Consider the following 23,489-nt stretch of genomic DNA (forward strand, 5'->3'; position numbering starts at 1 on the left):
ACTTGAAATCGGGCGGTACCGCTATATGGGGGCTATACCAAAACCTGGACCTATGTCCATAATTTTTAGTGGGTACGTTTCTGTACCTAGTTGTCAAAAAGCAGCCATTACGGGCTTAAAATGACGATAAAATACCTTAAATCGAGTGGTACCGCTGAATGGGAGCTACAGGAAAAAATGGACCCATATTGATTTTGGTTTCATATTCATGTATTGTCATCTAAAACTGAAAAGTGTACAAAGTTTTAGTTCGATTGGTCAACTACAACTGTGTGAAAAATGAGTTACCAGATTTGAAAAGCAAATTAGATAAAAAACTGTAAAACAGTGTAAAAATGGACCAATATTGGTTTTGATTTCATATTCATATATTGTCATTCATATCTGAAAAGTGTGCAAAGTTTTAGTTCGCTTGGTCAATTACAACTGTCTTAAAAATGAGTTACCCGATTTGAAAAGCATGTAAAATTGAACACTGTACAACACTGTAAAAATGGACCAATATTGGTTTTGATTTCGTATACATGTATTGTCATCCAAATCTAAAAAGTTTGCAAAGTTTTAGTTCGATTGGTCAATTGCAACTGTGTGGGAAATGAGTTACCAGATTTGAAAAGCAAAATACCGGTAATCGGGTGGTACCCTTATATGGGAGCTATAGGAAAAAATGGACCCATATTGATTTTGGTTTCATATTCACGTATTGTCATCTAAATCTGAAAAGTGTGCAAAGTTTTACTTCGATTGGTCAACTGCAACCGCTTTAAAAATCAGTTACCAGATTTGAAAAGGGGGTTAAGTTAGACACCGTAAAAACACTGTAAGAATGGTCCAATATTGGTTTTGATTTCATATTCATGTATTGTCATCCAATTCTGAAATGTGTGCAAATTTTAAGTTCGATTGGTCAACTGCAACTGTGTGAAAAATTAGTTACCAGATTTGAAAAGCAAATTAGATAAAACACTGTAAAACAGTGTAAATATGGACCAATATTTGTTTTGATTTCATATTCGTGTATTGTCTTCCAAATCTGAGAAGTGTGCAAAGTTTTAGTTCGATTGGTCAACTGCAACCGTGTTAAAAATGAGTTACCAGATTTGAACTAAACACACACCAAAGCAAGTTAAATAAAACACTGTAAAAACAAATTCTTTTGGCAGCTATACATGTATATACAATCGAGTATGGTGAAATTTGGAGGCGGAGTTGAAGTTGGCCAACATTTTTCAGGCATGGGGGCATGGGAAGTGGTTCAGAATCATAGGATATCAACAGAAATGGAAGAGGACCCAATCAGGAGCAATCCCTTTCTGCAATTGTTGTTCCACGATAGAACAATGTACATACATATTACTTAATACGCACACATATGTAGCTACTTACAAACATTGCGGCAACTCAAGGTGATAAGTGACATATCGAAGGTGCCTTTGAATTGTTCTTTGTTCGCTAAGATTCCCAGCAAAATATTCTATGCCAAAGTTGCTTTTCAAGCATGGGTGAATGTGACATTAATTTTTTACCACCTTCGCCCATCTATATATATAAAATTGAAATTTGTTTGTTTGTTTGTTTGTTTGTTTGTGCCTTATAGACTCGAAAACCGCTGAACAGATCTTACTGAAATGTTTAGGGTACATTGCTACATGGCCTGGAATGAAAATAGGCTATATCATTTTTTGAAATTTCGCGTTGATCTGGAGATATAGCATCAAAACCGGAGGTACCTCCAAAAAATTTAGATTTTGTATGCAAATATCTTTAGAACTTTTACAGATACAATCTCCAAATTTTGTATGCGTGACAGAATTTGATGTAGAAATACATTTACCAAATTACATTCAAATCGGTTCAGATTTGGATATAGCTCCCACATACATATATTTTCGGCCGATTTCCTTATTTTATGTACCAAACATGCTATTTATGTCCAATTTCGATGAAATTTGGAATGTATGACGGAACTTGGTCTGGAAATAAACGTGCCAAATTATATCAAAATCGGTTCAGATTAGGATATAGCTCCCATACACATATATTTTCGGCCGACTTCCTTATTTTATGCACCAAACACGCTATATATGTCCAACTTCGCTGAAATTTTGAATTTCTCACGGAATTTGTTCTAAAAATAAATGTGCCAGATTATATTGAGATTGGTTCAGATTTGGATATAGCTCCCATACACATATATTTTCGGCCGATTTCCTTATTTTATGCACCAAACACGCTATATATGTCCAATTTCGCTGAAATTTGTAGGGTCTGACGAAATTTGTTCTAGAAATAAACGTGCTAAATTATATAGAGATCGGTTCAGATTTGAATATAGCTCCCATATATATTTTCGCCGATTTCCTGTATCTTATGCACCAAACAAGCTATATATGTCCAATTTCGCTGAAATTTGAAATGTGTAACGGAATTTGGTCTAGACATAAATGTGCCGAATTATATCGAAATCGGTTCAGATTTAGATATATCTCCCATATATATTTTCGGCCGATTTTCCGCATTTGATGCACCAAACACGCTATATACGTCCAATTTCGCTGAAATTTGGAATGTGTAACGGAATTTGGTCTAGGCATAAATGTGCCGAATTATATCGAAAACGGTTCAGATTTGGATATAGCTCCAATATATATTTTCGGCCGATTTTCCACATTTATGCACCAAACCCGCTGTATATGTTCAATTTCGCTGAAATTTGGGGGGTCTGACGGAATTTGTTCCAGAAATAAATGTGTTAACATATATAGAGATCGGTTCAGATTTGAATATTGCTCCCATATATATTTTCGGCCGATTTTCTGTAGTTTATACACCAAGCACGCTATATATGTCCAATTTGGCTGAAATTTAGAATGTGTTACAGAACTTGGTCTAGAAATAAATGTGCCAAATTGTATCGAAATCGGTTCAGATTTGGATATAGCTCCTGTATATATTTTCGGCCGATTTCCTGTATTTTATGAACCAAACTCGCTATTTATGTCCAATTTCTGCGAAATTTGGAATGCGTAAGGGGATTTGGTCTAGATATAAATGTGCCAAATCATATCGAAATCGGTTCAGATTTGGATATTGCTCCTATTTATATTTTAGGTCGATTTTCTGTATTTGATGCTCTAAACACGCTATATGTGGATGTCTGACGGAATTTGTTTCAAATATAAATGTGCCAAATTATATCGAGACCGGTTCAGATTTGGACACACTACATATGTCCAATTTCACTGAAATTTAGAAAGCGTGACACAATTCGTTCTAAAAATAAATGGGACAAATTATGCCGAAATCGGTTCAGATTAGAATACAGCTACCCATATATATTTTCGGTCGATTTCATGTTTTCAAATTTTGAAGACTTAACAGTCAGTAAAAGTCATCATTATTTACAGAAGTACTTATAGTCGGGAAGGAATTGACAAAGGCTACAGCTATTAAGTATCATGTCTTTGAGAGACTTCTTAAGATTTATGTTTTATTATGATATATCTAAATCATTAGGAATACGTATAGGCGGAAAGGCTTTCGGAGGAGTGTTACCTCCTCAAACATACAAAAATACCATAGTAGCGCCATAACAACCCTGAATAGGTATATAACGCCTTCATATCTCCTATATTTATTCGTTAAAATATTAAAAACGTTAAAATAATTCTGGCATTCCATTATAGTTTGTCGTAGTCGGGGCAGCAAAGCGCACCGGGTTCAGCTAGTCTATATATATAAAATAGAAAAATGTTTGTATGTTTGTTTGTTTGTTTGTTTGAAATTTATAGACTCAAAAACCGCTGAACCGATCTTGCTGAAATTTTCAGGGTATATTACTACATCGCCTGAAAGTAACATAGGCCATAAAAAGTTTCGAAATTCCGCTCTGATCCGGAGATATAGCATCAGAATCGGAGGTACCTCCAAAAAATGTAAACTTTGTATGCAAATATCTATAGAACGGTTACAGATACAGACTCCAAATTTAAAATGTGTGATGGATTTTAGCCTAAAAATAAATGTGCCAAAATATATCGAAATCGGTCCAGATTTGGATAAAGCTCCCATATATATTTTCGTCCGATTTCAAGTATTTGATGTACCAAACACGCTATATATGTCCGATTTCCATGAAATTTGGAATGCGTGACGGAACGTGGCTTATAACAAAATGTACCAAACTATATCGAAATCGGTTCAGATTTGGATATAGATCCCATATATAATTTCGTCCGATTTCAAGTATTTGATATTCCAAACACGCTACAAATGTCCGATTTCAATGAAATTTGGAATGTGGGACGAATTTTGGCCTATCACTAAATGTTCCGAAATATATCGAAATAAGTTCAGATTTGGATATAGCTCCCATATATATTTTCGTCCGATTTCAAGTATTTGATGTACCAAACACGCTACATATGTCCGATTCTAATGAAATTTGGAATGTGTGACGGAATTTGGCCTATAAGTAAATGTACCAAACTATATCGAAATTGGTTCAGATTTGGATATAGCTCCCATATATATTTTTGTCCGATTTCAAGTATTTGATGTACCAAACACGCTATATATGTCCGATTTCAATGACATTTGGAATGTGTGATAGAATTGGCCTATAACTAAATGCGCCAAAATATATCGAAATCGGTTCAGTTTTGGATATAACTCCCATATGGATTTTCGTACGATTTTAAGTATTTGATGTACTAAACACGCTATATATGCCCGATTCCAATGAAATTTGGAATGTGTGACGGAATTCGGCCTATCACTAAATGTGCCAAAAAATATCGAAATCGGTTCAGATTTGGATATAACTCCCATATATATTTTCGTCCGATTTCAAGTATTTGATGCATCAAAAACGCTATATATGTCCGATTTCAATGAAATTTATAATGTGTGACGGAATTTGGCCTATAAATAAATGTTCCAAAATATATCGAAATCGGTTCAAATGTGGATATAGCTCCCATATATAGTTTTGACCGATTTGAGGTATTTGATGCACGAAACCCGTTATATGTGCCCGATTTCAATAAAATTTGGAATGTGTGACGGAATTTGGCCTATAAATAAATGTTCCAAAATATATCGAAATCGGTTAAGATTTGAATATAGCTTCCATATATATTTTTGATCGATTTGAGGTATTTGATGCACAAACACGCTATATGAGCCCGATTTCAATGAAATTTGGAATGTGTGACGGAATCTATATATATAAAATTTAAATTTGTTTGTACGTTTGTTGGTTTGTTTGTGCCTTATAGACTCGAAAACCGCTGAACCGATCTTACTGAAATTTTTAGGGTACATTGCTACATGGCCTGGAATGAAAATAGCCTATATCATTTTTTGAAATTTCGCATTGATCTGGAGATATAGCATCAAAACCGGAGGTACCTCCAAAAAATGTAGATTTTGTATGCAAATATCATTAGAACTGTTACAGATACAATCTCCAAATTTTGTTTGTGTGGCGGAATTTGATGCAGAAATAAATTTATCAAATAATATTCAAATCGGTTCAGATTTGGATACAGCTCCTTATATATTTTCGGCCGATTTCCTGTAATTTATGCACCAAAGTCGCTATATATGTCCAATTTTGTTGAAAATGGAATGCGTAACGGAATTTGGTCTAGACATAAATGTGCCAAATCATATCGAAATCGGTTCAAATTTGGATATTGCTCCTACATGTATTTTCGGCCGATTTTCTATATCTGATGCTTCAAACACGCCATATGTGTCCAATGTCGCTGAAATTTGGAATGTGTAACGGAATTTGGTCTAGACATAAATGTGCGAAATTATATCCAAATCGGTTAAGATTTGCATATAGCTCTCATATATATTTTCGGACGATTTCCTGTATTTTATGCACAAAACACGCTATGTATATTCAAATTCAATGAAATTTGGAATGTGAGACGGGATTTGGTCTAAAAACAAATTTGACAAATTATATCGAGATCGGTTCATATAGTAATATAGCTCCCATATATATTTTCGGTCGATTTCATGTTTTTGTTACGTATGTTCAATTTCAATGAAAATTTGAAGACTTAGCGGTCAGCAGAAGTCATCATTATTTACAACAGTACTTATAGTTTGGAAGGAATTGACCAAGGCTACAGGTATTAAGTATCATATCTTCGAGAGACTTCTTAAGATATATGTTTTATGATGATATATCTAAATCATTTGTAATACTTATAGGCAGAAATGCTTTCGGAGGAGTGTTACCTCCTGAAACATACAAAAATACCATAGTTGCTCCATAACAACCCTGAATAGGTATATAACGCCTTCATATCTCCTATATTTATTCGTTAAAATATTAAAAACCTTAATGTAATTATGGCATTCCATTATATTTTATCGTAGTCGGGCAGCAAAGCGCACCGGGTTCAGCTAGTTCTTTTTACAAGACCATGACCCCCCCAAAGATCCAAATCATTCTGGATGGCATCTTCAATAACCCAGTGGAATGGTATCTTTGGCATGTCATATGCCACGAAATTGAAGAAGCCAAAATAGGAAGGATTAAATTCATAAAGTAACATATGGAATAAAAATTGAATATTTATCAAATATTATTATAAATAAAATCATTATTATTATTATGACATGTTTATAAACGTGCAACATATTATAAACTTAGTCTATTTACAAAGATTCTCCATTAATTTCTATCATTTGCTATATATTTTAATTGATCGATTGATAAATTGGTTTCTGTTGTTAGTGTACTTCTCCATGTTGTTTTCGGCCTGCCTCTATTGCGTCGTCCTTGGGGATTCCAATGGAGACCTGAGTGGGAAATATCAGTTTCGCTTTTTCTTAGAGTGTGGCCCAGCCAGCCATATTTCCTTTGAGTGATTTTATTTCCTGTTGATTTGTTATATTCCAGGGACGTTCGTTAGATAGAGTCATCTGTTTATAAATACTTGAAGTTTATTGGTTATTGTGGTATTGGTAAGCCATGTCTCGGATCCATACAGTAGCGTAGATTTCACGCAAGAATTGAAGAATAAAATCATAACAAAAAGAAATTGTATTTAAAATTAATGAAATTGGTTCAAATGCTGAAGAAAGGAATTTTACGAATTGTACTTAGCTTTCATAGAATAGGTACTAATGCTGGAGAAAAGATCGGATGTTTCACGTATTGCATTTATTTACAATTCTTGCTGAATATGGGATCTTTCACAACTTCATTTGAACCAATGCAAAAGAACCAGTGAAATATTAGCATCGCATGGAAGAACTTCCACAAAATTTAGCTTGGCTTCCTTTGTAATCCTTAGAGTTTGAAAGACCCAAAATTTTAACCAAATATGTTGATCCGTTCGAGATTTATCGTGCACTCCAACTACGACACATGGTATTATATGGGTTGTTTGCAGTTTTCGTGCTGATTTCTGAGGATATATGGACTGCTCCTGAAAAAAATTATATCGTCGTAATGGGGGTAGTGAATACAAGTGGCTGCAACAAAAATCAAAGCGATTCGAGAGCAGGCCTTAAACTGCACTTAAGCAAAATTTTGTGTGGGAGGTACCCGAAAGAGTGAACCAATAGGGTCCATATTGGAACCTCATCTATGTTTGGTAGAAATGTCACGATGTGCAAAGTATGGGCTAATTCGGTTACTCCCTTCAAGAGTTATCGTGCGGACAATATTTCCGAACATTTTTGAACTTTTGTGGGGGAGGTACCTGAAGGAGTGGACCGATATGGCCCATCTTCGAACTTAAATCAAATCTGGACAAAATATTTCGATACCCAAAATTTGAACCGTTATCGTGCGCACCAGCCAGCCAGACGGACAGACAGACAGACAGACAGACAGACAGACAGACGGACGGACATTGATAGATCGACTCAAAATTGTCTGAAACGGATATCGTACAAACATACTTGGGGTCTAAAACCATTATTTCGATGAGGCACATTTTTGGCCGTATCAAAGTGTAAATACCCTCTTTAGCCTAAAGGCTGAGGGTATAAAAATGCGAAGATTCTGATTGGACCAAAATTCATTTCAAAGAAATCTAAATTCAATGGCAGGGTCATATTTTGTATTTATTTTGCATATTTTGCATATGCAAAAAATATGCAAAATATGCAAAAAATATGCAGAATATGCAAAATATGCAAACAGTTTTTGACCGAAAATCGTCATAAAAGTCGTAAAATTAACAATTAAAGTTGGAAAAAATCATCAAAGCAGCTTCAAAGTTTCCTAAATTAAGATTGTTGACCTTTTAACGTCGCTTTTTTAGCAGATTATTATGCTATTGAGACCCCTTACCACAGTGTGGATATTGTAATACCATTTTTTTATTATTAACCTATTTATGTAAAATTCCATATTTTCTTTGTCTTAATTTGTTGCTAACCAGACTAATGGTTTAAACTCAAAGGGAAAATATCGATGTCGGATTTTTTATTCCGCACTCCCCTAAAGTGTTTAGTTTGGTTAGATTTTAAGATTGTTAAAGTTTGAGCATGTTAACACATGCCACTGGGGCCTCGTAATTACAAAAAATCTCGATTTTTTGGCTATTTGACGACTTCAGCAACCCATATCTATGAAACGGTTAAATTTATTTGCCCGTGTTATGCATTAAATTAAATGCCATACCATTCTTAATTATTTTTGCCGAAAAACAAAATACGTACGAATTCAAGATAATAAAGCTAATGTCCTGAATGTGGCCTTAGGCTGAAAATGGAGTCTATTGGGAAAAAAACCCTTATTACAGTGTTTTATTTAACTTGTTTTGGTGTCTGTTTAGTTCAAATCTAGTAACTTATTTTCAACACAGTTGTAGTTGACCAATCGAACTAAAACTTTGCACTTTTCAGACTTGGATGAAAATACATGAATATGAAACCGATACCAATATGGGTCCATTTTTTCTAATATCCCCCATATAGCGGTACCACCCGATTTAAAGCATTTTAAGGATTCTGTTTTAATTTTTAGGCCGAATTGGCTATAACTTGGCATCTGGGGTTCCCAAAGGTACAGAAACTTCCTCACCAAAAATGTTGGACCAAGGTTAAGGTTTTGGTATAGCCCCTATATAACGGTACAACCTGATTTCAGGGACTGACATAATGTGATTTTGGAGCCATTTGGGTAAAGATGACTTCTTGGTGATGAACTCGACTCCTTACTCTGCTATGTCGTTCACAACTTTCAAATTGTTTACCATCCTTTACGCTTCCTGGTAATTGATGTTCTGTGGTCAAGATGCAGGATCTTTTTCAAGAAATTCGGAGTTAATACTTAATCTCTTGAACAACAAGTAAGTATCCCCTGTAATTACGTCTGGTAGACTTTTTCTGGGAATTTCCGCAGTTGTTCTTGGTTTGGACTAAGATACCACAGATGATTTATCATTTTGTTATTTCCTTTATCTGATATTTGTTTCGTGTTTTAATAAATCTTCAATGCGGTTTAGGTCTTATTTTGGACCTAACAAATATTTCTGAATTTCGTTTTCACTATTTTTTTGTATTAAACTCTAATCCTTTTCAACCTCTTGATTATGTTTACCCAATACATCCTATATTATATCTATATAAACATTATCTTGTTCGTTTTGCAAAATCAATAACCCACACTCTCATTTATAACACTCAGTTGTTTAATACAAAATAAATAAACAAAATAAAAAAATGTTCTGGGCGCATTAAACCAGGCTCGAAAGATGAAAACACAAAGTGCTTCTACGACCTCTTGTCCTCGTGTGCTGCCAAACTTGCAGTCAAAAATCCCTCTCAACAATACTTCTAATAAGTCTGTACGCAGGTACAGAAGCTCTCGACCTAACATCTGCTCAAGCTGGTAAGACCCCATTATTCTAGGCATTCGTACACAGCTAAGTCTTGTTTCTGCCCTGAGCTACTGCCAGTTTCAGGAACGCCCAGGAGTTGTTCTTTACCCCCATACCAGATGTTACCAGATCAGCAACCCGTTCTTTCTGCACTGTTTCGAGAATACCTGGTAATAGTTGTCCATGCCAGTGCACGCAAATAGCCTTGCTTTGGGGTATCTTAACCCTTCCTTGAAGTTGTTGCGAGTATTTTTCACTGTTTACTCTCCGGAATAAACGGATAAAGCTTCTAAAGATCTTATATTTCTTGGGGTCCTCTCCTCTACTGTAGATAAAATGATACGACTAACATTCCTATAGGACACTTTAAAGGGGTCCAGCAGCAATGACAATTTCATGGTTAGGAGTTCTTGTTGAAGCCGCGCTTGATTATTTTCGGGACAGATGGTTCTTCAGATTCTACGAAGCGTTTAGCATCAAAAGAAGACATAGACCTCATTGAAAATCTATTAAAATACGAAAACATAGACAGAAAAAGGAAATAACAAAATGATAAATCACCTGTGGTATCTTAGTCCTGAACTTGTTGGCTTGGCATTGTTTGATCCGACAGTGCAAAACACCGTAAAGAGTCAAATGGTGACAAAAATCTTAACAAAGCGAAGATTGAAACTTCTCCGGAAATATTCGACCCAAACTTACAAAATAACAACTGTTCGAAATTCATAAAAAAACAAGTAAAAAAGTATCAGTCGGCTTTGCCGACAGAGATATACCCTCAGCCTGGGCAAATTGAAACACTTTTTTCACAAAAAACGTATGTGTTTAGGGTGTTTCAAAATGTTGGTCGTATGAACCGACAAAAATGTTGATTAGGATTAAAGTTCAAAATTTTTGCGGAAAAGGTACTTAAACGAATGGACCGACATAGACCATGGGGGTGCCATAGGGGGTTTTTACAACCTTCGGGCTGTTTTCTCAGGAAGTATGGACTTGCCCCTGAAACAACTTTTACCATCGTAATTGAGGCAGCGAATGTAAGTTGCTTCAACAAAAATCAAAGTGATTCAATAGCAGGTTTTAAAGTGAACTTATCCAAAATTTTGTGTGGGAGGTACGGGATGGAGTGGACAAATATAGTCCATATTCGAACCTGATCTATATCTGGTAGATATTATGAGAATGTGTAAAGTATGGACCAAATCGGACACTCCCATCAAGAGTTATCGTGCGCACAATTTTTCCGAATATTTTTGGACCTATATGGCCCATCTTCGAGCTTAAATCGAATCTGGACAAAATAATTCGATACCCAAAATTTGAACCGAATCGATTGATCCGTTCGAGAGTTATCGTGCGCACCAGCCAGCCGGACAGACAGACGGACGGACATTGCTAGATCTACTCAAAATTGTCTGAAACGGATATCGTACAAACATACTTGGGGTCTAAAACCATTATTTCGATGTGGCACATTTTTCGTCGTATCAAAGTGTAAATACCCTCTTTAGCCTAAAGCCTGAGGGTATAATCACATTTACTCCGAGTCGAGCTCACCACAGATTTCTACCAATTAATTACAAAGGACGAACAACTAAAACAATGTGTTCTCCAAGTAGTCGGCTGTACCCAAATAGACTCCATTTTCGCCCTAAGGCGTACGTAGTCACGTCAATCGGGACACTGGCTTTCTATGTCGAATTCTTACGCATTTTGTTTTTGAACATAAAATGAACAGAATGGCCCTTAAGTTAATGCATAATATGGGCAAATAGCTTTAACCGTTTCGCAGATATGGGTCGCCGAGAGAGAAGAGATTTTCATATCTTCGAGGCTCCAGTAGCACGTGTTAACTTATTCCAATGGTGCTCAATTGGCAATCTTAATCTTAAATCTATCTAAAATCTAATCTAAGTAAACAGTTTAGGCGGAAAATTTGAGTCCGATCGGGTAAGAAATAAAAAACATGCAAAAATTCGATGTCTATTGATAACAAATATTTTTCGTTTTAGATACATATATTAATTTAATTTAAAATAAAGTAGTGTTCTACAAAAAAAAAAAAAAAAAAAAACAAGTAAAAAGTCGTTAAGTTCGGCCGGGCCGAACTTTTTATACCCTCCACCATAAAATAGTCTTAATTAAAATGGAATAATTAGGGTCCTTTCACAATTTTAGTTGGAACAACTTTTCGACAATGGATAGACTCCTACTGCCTCCCACTTTTGTTTAAAGATGAAAGATGAAAGCACTTGTTGTGTGTATATTAAAAACACCGAAGGACAGATGCGCCGTGAGTCGAACTTCCGCGTTATGGCGTGATGAAGTTTTGGCAAGAGACCCTGTAAGCCATCATGAATTAGCATTATATCTTTGTTTGTTGTTTTTGTAGAGCACTTAAGTAACAGTGAACAAAGATATAACGCTAATTCCTGATGGTCCACAGGGTCTCTAACAAAAATTTCATCACGCCATAACGCGGAAGTTCGACTCACGGCGGATCTGTCACCAAGGCCTTTCTTCCCCAAGAGGAATTTTCCGTGCCCCAGACTTTCATCTCCATTTTGTTGCACAGTGTTATCTAATCTAATCTAAAAAAATGTGTTCAGCTAGGTGAAAGGTACCACCTACGGGGCTATATCAAAGAGTCAACCTATCTTTAAATTTTTTGGCGGAAAAGTTGTATAGCTGCAGGGAACTTCAAGAGTCAAATTGAGGGTAGTTTCATCAAAACAATGTAGACCCTCAAAAATGGACCAATGTTGACGAATTTTAGTGAAGAAATTTCATGACCACTGAAAATTCCCGAAAATCGGGAGGTACAGTTATATGGGGGGATATACCAAAACATGGACCTATATTGACGATTATTTTTGAATAGACAAAATTGTAGCTAAAATTCTCAAAAAACGATCATTACAGCTAGTTCGGTTAAAAATTTCAGCTAAAATTCTCAAAATACCGAAAATCGGGATATACCGTTATATGGGGGCTATACCAAAACATGGACCTGTTTTGACGATGTTTCGTTGGAGATGTTTTATGACCACTGAGAACTTTAAACGTCAAATTACAGCTATTTCGGTAAAAAAACTGTAGCTAAAATTCTCGGGAGGTACCGATATATGGGGGCTATACCAAAACATGGACCTATGTTTAAGATGTTTCGTGGAGATGCTTCATGACCACTGAGAACCTCAAATGTCAAATTACAGCTAGTTCGGTTAAAAATTGTAGCTAAAATTCTCAAAATACCGAAAATCGGGAGGTACCCTTATATGGGGGCTATACCAAAACATGGACCTATGTTCACGATGTTTGGTGGAGATATTTCATGACCACTGAGAACCTCAAATGTCAAATTACAGCTAGTTCGGTTAAAAATTGTAGCTAAAATTCTCAAAATACCGAAAATCGGGAGGTACCCTTATATGGGGGCTATACCAAAACATGGACCTATGTTGACGATGTTTGGTGGAGATATTTCATGACCACTGAGAACCTCAAATGGCAAATTACAGCTAGTTCGGTTAAAAATTGTAGCTAAAATTTTCAAAATACCGAAAATCGGGAGGTACTGATATATGGGGGCTATACCAAAACATGGACCTATGTTGACGATGTTTCGTGGAGATGTTTCATGACCACTGAGAACCTCAAGTGTCAAATTGCAGATAGTTCGGTTAAAAATTGTCGCTAAAATTCTCAAAATACCGAAAATCGGGAGGTACCGTTATATGGGGACTATACCAAAACATGAACCTATGCTCATATCCTTTGGGATATAAGTTTGTTGATCACTAGGAACCCTAAGTGCCAAATTATAGCTAATTCGGTCTGCAAATGTGCTTTCCTACAATTCGTTCGCAGTTTCCAGTCTGAGTATAAATTTAGCGGTTAAAATCGTCTGAAATGGTTAACTACTTAACAGAATGTTGTTATGATATCGTAACAACAGAGCTTAACTCCATCTATTGACAAATGTTAACAACTGAGTTTTCCAATCTTAATGAATTTACATCTTTGTTTTTTCTCCCCTCTCTTGTCATTTGTGATAGGTCGAGCAGTGAACTGCAACTCACTCGTGAGAAGCTTCCTACGCGTGATCGCTATGATTGTGTGAAAAAAAGAAACAAATTGCGTCACAAAAAAAGCCAAAACTGAGGTGAGAATCATGTATACATGTATCAGAGGGTCCATGACAGTAACGGGGTGCGGACAAATGTCTTTTATGGGTTCTGGGGTTCTGGTATATGAGAACAACTTCTTGCACTCATATTGACACGATATTAAAGACCATAGTGTATGGGGATGGGGCTAATACCAAAGGTGTATGTAATATATGGACGGGGATCTGAAGCATTCGCCCATATTTATGAATAACATGTTGCTTTATGTTCCTCCTATATATAAAGAATCACTAATTATGGTCTCTAGATCTCAAATCCATTATGTACGTACAGAAAGTTAAATAGAGGTCAACTTTATACCAAGATTACCCGAAAGCAGTACCACGGGTCCAATGGGGAATTATCATCGGATTTCACCAAAGCACATTGGACTCTCGAATGTGATGAAAAGAAGTTCAAATGTCAATTTGAAGGCATACCAAGTTGAACAAATAAAAAATTCTTACGTTTACTATGGTGTATGCAATTTTTTGACTCGTAAAGTTGTGAGTTATTTTTGTTAAATCCCCATTTATTCTGTAATAATACTTTTGAATGTCCTACTCGTAATATTTTGCTGGATTTTAATTCACCACTAAATACCTGAAACAATTTTATGTTACCTTTTCTTAAGTCGATTATATTTTTCTTGCATCGCTAATTAGTTGGGATCTGCAAGTGACTATATAGAATTTTAAAGGACTATATGCAACCAGTATCTGACTTGAGGCATGCATTTATTTCATCTGTTGGAATAGTATAACTGGAAGTGTTTGTCTGAAATCTAAACGTGAATTTCTTCGGAAATCTAAAGCTTCTAGGGAATTTTTATGTGCCATTGTACAATCGTTCCAGATGATAACTTCTTCTTCAAATGAATGTCCAGTGGCAACGTAAGGACCGACTGTGTCGTCCATCCACCTTCTTATAATGTATCTACTATATGTACCTGATGAAGTTATAGCTATCGATATGTTGCCTTCTAATCTAAACACTGGCTTTCCAATAAGACCAAAGCATCGTTATGTACATATGTATTTCCAATGATTTGTAACAAAGAAAGTTGAAGTGGTCAGGTCTTATGGCTAAAATATGTACCCATGGTCGGGGAAACTGACACGTTAGTAAGTTTTACATATATAGTGCATTTAAAGGGCACAAGGGGTGACCTGCTCCTCCGAAATTCAACAAAATATATAGCATATTTCCACCCAGGGCCAACCCTGTACATCATCCGAAAATGAGATGGAAATCGATTTGGAAGTTTTGGAGATATAAATTACATATTTTAAAAAAGTTGGCGTGGTCAGGTCTTAAGGCCACAAATAAATGCCCCGGGTCGGAGACACAACCATAATTGAGGCGCTCAGCGCCAAAACGGCCTAACCCACATTTTCAAAAAAATCAAACTGACTATGTTGATCGAACCGGAACCTTTTGTAATATACAAGGCTGCGGAGTCGGAGTCTGGAGTCGGAGTCTAGCAAATTTTGCTGGAGTCGGAGTCTGCAGTCGTGAAAAAAAGCTCGACTCCGACTCCGGGCAAAATGTTTTTTTCTACATTTATCAAAAGAGTTTTTATTTTTTTATGATAGAGAGATTAACTTTATTAACATTTTGATAAATCGTTTATTCATTTTATAGGAAATCTATGAGTAAACTTGTAAGCAAAGGATTTATTATATTTAGTAATGTTCCATGACAAAAGAATTATACATAATTGCATCTTTCAATATAAATCGATTTCTTAATATACCATCACATTTATGACAAAACTTATATACACTCTGGAATACTAGTTTTAGATCTCACATATTTATACTTCACAATATAATGTGGAAAAAGTATTATAAGTTTATTTTGTCCACAATTAAGGGGTTATGGTCACTTATTGTGCACGAAAATTAAATTTTTCATGAATTTTTACAAGTAATCTACCAATTTTTTCCAAAAGATATTGTTTTCATCTGATTTATAATACCTTGAGCTACTTTCAGATTTTTTTTTTTTTTTTTTTGAAAAATATTGCACAGTTTTCTGACAAATGGCCACCTACGAAACACTGTTTTTACTAAAGCAGTTTGCGGTGACCACTGAAGCTCGAAAACGAATAAACCGATCAGCATATGTTTTTGTGGGATCATTAAGAACATAATAATCGTGTATTTAAGCGAAACGAATTAAAAAATATCCATTTAAAAAAAAAGGGAACTGTAGAAGTCAAAATTTCGCTTTCGTAAAATCTGTAAGTAACAAATTACTGTTCGCATACCCATCTTCATATTTCGACAAAATAAAACGAAAAAGATATGTGACCCGCCCCACAGAGGGGAAATTTGTGTTAAAAGTTGATCAAAAGTCCTAGAAAGCTCATTTATACTTCGATTGATATAATATTTTGCACAAAGCATATCTTCTGCACAAGGATTAATCCTATAGAAAATAATGAAAATCGGTCCAGATTTGGATGCAGCTTCCATATATTTTCGCATCTGATATGAGATAAAAATGCACCAAAATCACTGAAATTTGACACATGCAACCTGAACTAGCCTTAAAAAACATTGAGCCAATTTTCAAACAAATCAGTACAGATGTATATATAGTCCCATATACATACATTTCATTCCAAATTTTATTTTTTGAAATTTACTTAAATAAAATGTTTCTCAATTCACATGAGAAAAACCGTGAATGTTTCTGAATAATGCAAACATATTTGATAGGTGTTGGTTTAGTTTGATAAATTAGAGCCCCTGTTATAACGCGGAGCAAAATTTAGTGTGAGTAATAGGGTTATGACTTTTTGACATTTTTCCTCAAAAATGATTTCCTGTAGCAGGGATGAATGAACTTTTGCCTATTAATCACTATGCTATCGTTTATTCTATTGAAATATAAAAAAAGTTCACGCACAAATCGATTTTAAAAAAATAATTTTTTGAAAAAATATATGAAATGAAAAAAAAAATTTTTTTCAAAAAATTATTTTTTGTTGCACGAATGAATAAATATAAGCCTACTTATAACTATAATAACGTTTATTTCATTAAAATATTAAAAAAGTCGCGAAAATTTTCACTTTAAAAAAATTTTAAATTTGTTGTTTTTTGTTAAAAAATTATATTTTTGAATAAAAGCGTTTACGACATTTTTACGATTCTCAGAATTGAAGAAAAATAGTGAGAAATAAATTTTATGTCATTTTAATTATCTCATGTGGCTCTAAAGTTTATTTTCAATTATATATCTGTTTTCAGTGACTTCAAAAAATTGTCCATAATTTTGAGAAATTCAAATTTTAAAATAATTTTGTGCGTGAGGTTTTTTCACCGAATCACCTTATAATTAAGATTATATGTAATTTTATGGCAAAACTCATCACGCTATGATACAGGGATATGAGGTTGTAAAAAAGTCATAACCCTAGTGAGTAAACCTTTCAATTCCATATAAAAATATTTCATATTTTAGTGGAGAAAAATTAGATTTTTTCGGAATGGCGCAAATATGCGCAATTTTTTATGATTGAATCTGATATTTGAGGCTCAATCGCATAAAACATTAGAAGAAACTATGGTCGGAAAACGACGGGGAAATAGACTTTTTCACTATTGAAATTGTAGTCATCTTAAAAATTATCATAAAAAATTTTCATAAAGAGGATATGTATTACCATTATTAAAGAGAAAAGATGTAAAATCAATCTGAAAATTTTAAATGCTAATCTTGTTCGGAGACTGTACAAAAACAATAAATCTTGAAAAATATTAGTTTTCGCGAAAATAATGTCATTTTAATGTTCACCTAATTTAGTTAGTTTTCGAAAATTTACTTTTTGTTTTCAGTAAGGCTGAGTTCAATCGACTGCTGCATTGGATTGGTTAATCTTACAAAGTCGAGGATGGTTATAGCAAATGTAGAAAAGAGTCTGGTTGCCGTTTATCAACATTTTTTCATAAAAAAACGATTTTCATATTTTGAGTTTTGAGCAACTTTATGCCTATGTTCCCCTCTGTGCGTCCGTACAAAAAAAATTTAATCAAATTCGTCAGTTCTACTTGTTTTTGTTTTAAACTGGTAATCGGAGGGTATACTCGTACATATATTTCGGCAAAATCTACTGAAACTTTCTAAATTCTTTCTGTTGTTGTTCTTTTTAATATAAGATACAGCAGATTCAATACGGAACATCAATTTTACATCGCATTGCATTACAAATTGTCTTTGAGAAAAGAACAAATAAGCATATAGGGTCCTAGTATAGGAAAAGTTGAAAAATTTAGCACCCTCGGAGTCGACTCCGGAGTCGGAGTCGTGACAAAAAACTGGCCTGGAGTCGGAGTCGAAGGAAAAATGGCTCGACTCCGAAACCCTGGTAATATATACTAAAAAATCCCCAATTGCATAGGTTAACCCTATGTTATTCTACATGCCGAAAACTGTTTTTCCTTTACTGAAAGTTTGGACAAATGTGGACGCCAGAACGGCCTAAGCCACTTACGTGGGTTAGGCCAAAAACGCATGTTACGTTTTAGTCAGGAGTATATTTGAAAAATAATATAAAAATAAATTTTCGAGAAGAATTTGTAAGTAAAAACCAAAGGTTAAGTAATAAAGTCGACTTACGCCCTGGCGTCTATGTAGAATGTAAGAAGTTGATAATTTATAGTGATCAATGTGGTGGCCAAAACCGTAACATAAGAATGAACACTATTTGCACATACATGGTCAATACTTCGACCTTCTCAGTGGAAAGGATATACCACAAATTTTTAGTGTCTGGTCATTCATGCCTACCATGCGATCAAGATTTTGGTCTCATTAAAAAGAAAAAAATTATAAGGGCATTTTTACGCCTGATGATTGGGATCGTGTAATCCTCACGGCAAAAAGGGAACCATTTCACTTGGTAAGGATGACGACAGATGAAATAAAAAGCATATTCTCAATTGATATAAGTATATCAAACAGAAAAATCTCCGAAGACAAGACTTCAAAATTTGAATGGCTTAAGATTCAAGACAAATATTCAAATGACATAATTTTTTTATTTCAAGAAGTTGATATTTCAAAAAGGAACTTCAGCAAGTACGTAAATTTTGAATTGGAACCGCTTTATCCCGGAGGAAGATTCATTGAAGCTGCAAAGTTTAAGGATTTACAGAAAATCAAACGGTTCATACTTCCTTTAAATCATGCATTTTATAATAATTTAAGAACAAATTCGAGAGCCGAAGATGAAGATATTTAGGAAGAAGACCAATAATTATTATTAATATGTATCACATAAAACGCTCACAGTTATTTTTATTATTCATCTGAAGAATTTTTGTTCTTTTAATAAATGGAGACAAAATGACCTAACCCTCAGTTCCTATCAATATATTTTTTTTAAATGGATGCCAAAACGGCCTAAGCCACGTTAATTTTTTTATTAACTATTTAAAACAGTCTTTATCTATGTAAACTAATACCTAATGATTAACCTAAAACAAATATTACATTTAATATGTATTTATGATTAATAAAAAAATTATAAAAATTTTTTAAAAACTTGTTTTTCAACTTCGTTTTTCTCAGAATCATTTCTATGTGGGTTAGGCCGTTTTGGCGCTGAGCGCCTCAATTGTCTATTGAATTAATTTTCAAATCCCGATCTGCAGAAATTCAACAAAATATATAGCACATTTTCACCAGGGGTCATATTATCTAAAATTTTCAGGTAAATCGGTTCATAAAACCATAAAATCCGAACTGGATCTGACTTTTAAAAAAATGCATACTAGAAGTTGTTTGCATTTTCAGAGTTGCATAATGTTATTAGCCGCAAAAGTCATAAAAATGCATAATGACTAGAAAAGTTTGCAAAAATGATGTGTACTATTTTACCGTTGCAATACTTTTATTGCCACTTCATAGTAGTAGGTAATTCTTATTTTAGTCTGTATTTGTTATAAATCGCAAATAAACTTTGTATATTTTGACGGAATATTGTTTTGAGGACCAAGAGATTTGCACAAAAACCCGTATAGTTTTTACATAATGCGTTCCCATAAACGAACAATTAATATTAAATTGTCTACAATTTTGGTCTTTGCAATACATTTCTAGCCTAACTGTATATTCTTTGCATACTTGTGTGTGGTCATTGTTTATTGTTCATATGTCCTCATGTGTTTTTTTATGTCTGGAGGGTCTTCAGACGGTTTTTTTGATGAGATGAAAATGTGTAAATACCCTCCCAATAGTATACATTTAATAAAATGAGTAATAACGGGCAAATATTTACTCAAAATGACATTAGGTATAACCATTGCTTCGGAGTCGAGCCATTTTTTGGTCAGACTCCGACTCCAGACCAATTTTTTTCACGACTCCGACTTCGACTCCAACTAAATTAAGGATAAAACTGTAGCTCATCGAAATAATGATTTAAATCCCAAGTATGTTTTAGAAGAAATCCGTTTTATGATTTAGCCATGTCCGTCGAACGGATCTACCTACCGATTAGATCTAAAATTTTATCCTAGCACTATTTTGCCCAAACTTAGTTTAAGTAAGAGGATGGGTCATATCGGTCCACATCTTAGGGTAATTCCCCCACAAATGTCCCAAATTGTTCGCTAAAATGGTGCTCACGATAAATCTCGAAGGGAGTAACCGATTTCCACATCGTAATATTCTATCAGACATACACTGCCGTCCACTTGAATAGAAACCTATTTTCAGATTTTTTGTAAACCTTATTTGGATTATTAGAGCTAATTTAAATTTGCGTTGTAATCAATTAACCTATTTCGAGCAGAGGGATCCGATTACTCCGATACTTGATAAAAGTAACCATCTTCGTCTGCTTTTCTTTCTGACTTCTCTGTTTAAAGTGTTCTCCTGAATTCTACTTGCATTGCAAGTTCGGAAGAATCATAATTTAAATAAGATTCGCGCTCTCTTCTTTTTCGTCTCTGAATTAAATGCGATGGCTCTAGTAACACGGACAACTGTAACACGGTAATTGTATTTTCACTGAGACTGCACAATCCAGTCCTTGGTACATATCTCCTTGTTAGCAGAGCTATTCCATCAGTTGTCTTTGTGTGTTTCGGATGTTTGAAATCTTGTCACAATAACACGTGACTGTTCTCATGCGATTAGTTGGTCACCCTGTATTTAATTCCGAGGCCATGTTACATTACGGGTTGGGTGGCAAAGATAAAATCTTCTGACTCGCAGTATTGAAAATAACTTAGTTAAATTTATATCAGAAATTAATTAGTCGCCCGATACAGAATATTTGTCACGTAATTCGATCCAAAAATCTTCAGTACCTCCGATTTTTTGCTTTTGATGGCCTCAGCCTTTAGGCTAAATGTGCCACATCGAAATAATAATTTTAGACCGATTGTCCTTGCGGCCCTTTTTGCGACGGTACAATTTTTTCGGGGGCAAGTCCATACTTCCTGAGAGAATGGCTTAAACACTCCAAGAAACCTTGACGGCACTATCTAACATGCCAAATCCTGAAGATAACTCTCGCAGGGAGTTTCTGATTGGTCCAAGATTTGCACATCGTATTATTCCATCCAGTCCAGTTGGTCCCGTTTTTCGGGTACCTCAAATACAAAAGTTTAAAAAAGTTGACTTTGTGGACTTTTCTCGGATCTAATTGACATTTTTTTCAGAACGGTTGTTTTCACGTTTCCTATTACAACGGTACAATTTTTTCCGGAGTAAGTCCATACTTCCTGAGATAATGACCCAAAAGCTCAAAAAATCCTGTCGGCACATACAGCAGTATGAAGGATAACTCTCAAAATTTTCAACAATTTTTTTCCACACTTTGTTTAAACTTGTGTTTACTTCCTTTTTTGTTTTTGGTCAGAGGCTGAGGGTATATCTCCGTCACCACAGCTGACTGATACTTTCTTGCTTGTTTCTTTCCAATTTTGAATATCATACTTTTTTGATATGTGGGTGAATATAGCGAAGACTTGTTTTGGGGTCGAAAACGGCAAAATGCGAAAATGGGTTAAAATAAATATTTTTCGGTTTATACTGGTTTATAAGACATTTTTATGCATTAATTAGCGATGGGCCATTTTTATTTTTGTCATTACCGTAGTTAGAAAACACGCACGGTAATGACGACACGGCAATGATGAAAACGTGCGTAAAATCTTTGTATATAAAACTCAATTGTCGTTTGTTGGTAATTGAATCAGTTGAAAACGGCTGGAGCGATTTGGATAATTTTTTGTGAAAATGTTAGTCATAGTCCAGTTTAGGTTTTTATGCAAAGAAAAATTTACCACGCCCACTTTTCCACCCACTTTTATAAAAATGTTATATCTACGAAACTACTCAACAGATTTTCTTGAAATTTTCAGGGAACGTAGAGTGATGGCCCCCGGTTGAAATGGGCTACATATTTGGTTGAATTTCGGATCGGGCGGGGTACCACCCCTATGCCTTATTTTTGTAAAAATGCAATATTTGCAACAATTACAAATGTATCGCTTTGAAAATTAATTTCCGAGTCAATGGCGATTGTGTCTCCGACCTTACGTGCTTATTTGGGGCATTAAGACTGGACAACGTCCACTTTTTTAAATATGTTGTATCTACGAAACTACTGAATCGATTTTCCTGAAACTTTCAGGAATGTACAGGGTTGGTCCCCGATAAAAATAGGCTACATATCTTTTGACTTTCGGATCGGGCGGGTACCTCCCCTATGCCATATTTTTGTAAAAATGCAATATTTGCAACAAATACGAATGTATCGGTTTGGGAATTTATTTCCGAGTCAATGGCGATTGTGTCTCTAACCTTACTTACTTATTTTGCGACTTAAGATCCGACCACACTCACTTTCTAATTAGGTTATATCTACAAAACTACCGAAGGGATTTTCAAGAAAATCGCGATTTGTCTAAACTTTTAAATCTTTATAAATTAAAATCAAATATCGTTCGTTGGTAATGGCATCAGTTGATAACGGCTGGACCGATTTGCGCGCAATAACCCTACTAACCCTACTTGGGTTTTTATGCAAAGAAAATTTGAAAATTTTAAGAAAATTTCTACAAAAACTACTGAACCGATTTTCCTGAAATTGCCAGGGACTGAACAGGAATGGCCCCGCTAAAAATAGGCTACAAATTCAGTTGAATTTCGGAAAGGGCGGGGTACTTCCCCATACCCTACTTTTTTAAAAATGTTATATTTACAATAATTACGAATGTATCTATTTGTAACTTAATTTGCGAGACAATTGTGGTTGTGTCTCCGACCTTACCTACTTTTTTAGGAACCAAAGACTTGACCACACCCACTTTTTAAAATTGAAAATTTCAGGGAATGTACGGGCATATTTTCTTGAATTTTGAAGGGGGCATATTTAAAAAAACGCCTTACCTTTATGAATAAAAATCAAATGTTGTCATAACCCAACTTA

The sequence above is a fragment of the Musca autumnalis genome, unplaced genomic scaffold, assembly GCF_047663935.1.
Source record: "Musca autumnalis isolate F117 unplaced genomic scaffold, ASM4766393v1 scaffold_3, whole genome shotgun sequence".
Classification (NCBI taxonomy): domain Eukaryota; kingdom Metazoa; phylum Arthropoda; class Insecta; order Diptera; family Muscidae; genus Musca; species Musca autumnalis.